Below are 1,453 nucleotides of genomic sequence, written 5' to 3'. Positions count from 1 at the left end.
ACACACACACACACTTTCCACTTTCCTTTTTTCTGTTCCTAATGTCTTCACTGACATCCAGGAATCTCATCCCAGTTGTACTGAGCTAATTAGCTTTCAAAAGTACCAATTACTCTCTCAAAACACATAAAAGTATTTATGTAGTGTAAGTAAAGAAAATATCTAATAATTTTTTTTAAAAAATAGTATTTATGTTTACTAGATCAGGAGATGGGAAGATTTCAAGTTTCCTTCCAGTGATACCATATCAAACTATTCCACATCAGAACTGTGTAGCTTCTAGATCTAGGTAGATATTCCAGTTACAACAATCTTTATAATGGGATATAGAGTCCTTTGAGTATATGTTCATGAGGTGTATTGGGTCACAAGGTATTCTATTTCTAACTTCTTGAAAAATCTTCATTCCTGTCTCCAGAGTGGCTATACCAGTTTGCACCCGTAACAGCAGTGAATAAAATGTTCCTCTTTCCTCCTTTCCACACCAGCATTTTGTCTTTCTTTTATTGATCTTAGCCATTCTGGCTGGGATAAGATAAAAAAAAAAATCAAAGTGGTTTTAATTTGCATTTCTGTCTTCTTTTGAGAACTCTTAACCTGGGTCCTTGTCCCAGTTTGTAATTGAGTTGCTTATTTTCTTGGTGTTTGACTTGTTGAGTTCCTGTGTATACCACACTGCTCATGAAAGTTCCATTCATCCTCTTGCTGTCCCTGGCTCTGACTCTCCTCAAATGCTAAGATTATGAATGAGCACTGCATCTTGAAACACTCTCTTACCATCATTTTTCTCTGATTTATGTTGATACTTATTAACAAGAAAGAAAAACATCAGATATTTACTACTATGAAACAGAAGTGTTTTATCTCTTGAGAGTATTTGTCTACCAAACTTCCCCTAAGACTATGTAGTCTTCTATCCATATATCATTCTTTGTGGGGCTGGAGAAATGGCTCAGTAGTTAAGAGCACTTACTGCTCTTTCAGAAGACAAGGGTCCAATACCTAATGCTTACAACCTCCTGTCACTCCATCTCTGGGGGATCCAATGTCCTCTGGCCTCTGAGGACACCTGTAAGCACATGGTCCACATAAATTCATGCAAGCACTCATACAAAGACATAAAATCACTTTTACAAAAGAAACAATTCCTTCATATAGAATAATGTGGAAACTGTTCTATAGCCCTCTCATTGACACTGCAGTTCTCGTTCTCTATGCCTCCCTGAATGGGTAGCATTTGGATTTTAAATGCTCATTGCGAAAGAGAGTTGATTTCATGTCTTACGATTTGCTGACTCCTTTTATCTATCTATCTATCTATCTATCTATCTATCTATCTATCTATCTATCTATCTATCTATCCATCCATCCATCCATCCATCCATCCATCCATCCATCCATCCATCCATCCATCCATCCATCCATCTATCTATCTATCTATCTATCTATCTAT

The sequence above is a fragment of the Mus pahari genome, chromosome 11 (assembly GCF_900095145.1).
Source record: "Mus pahari chromosome 11, PAHARI_EIJ_v1.1, whole genome shotgun sequence".
NCBI classification, from domain to species: domain Eukaryota; kingdom Metazoa; phylum Chordata; class Mammalia; order Rodentia; family Muridae; genus Mus; species Mus pahari.
This window is presented reverse-complemented; position numbering follows the sequence as displayed.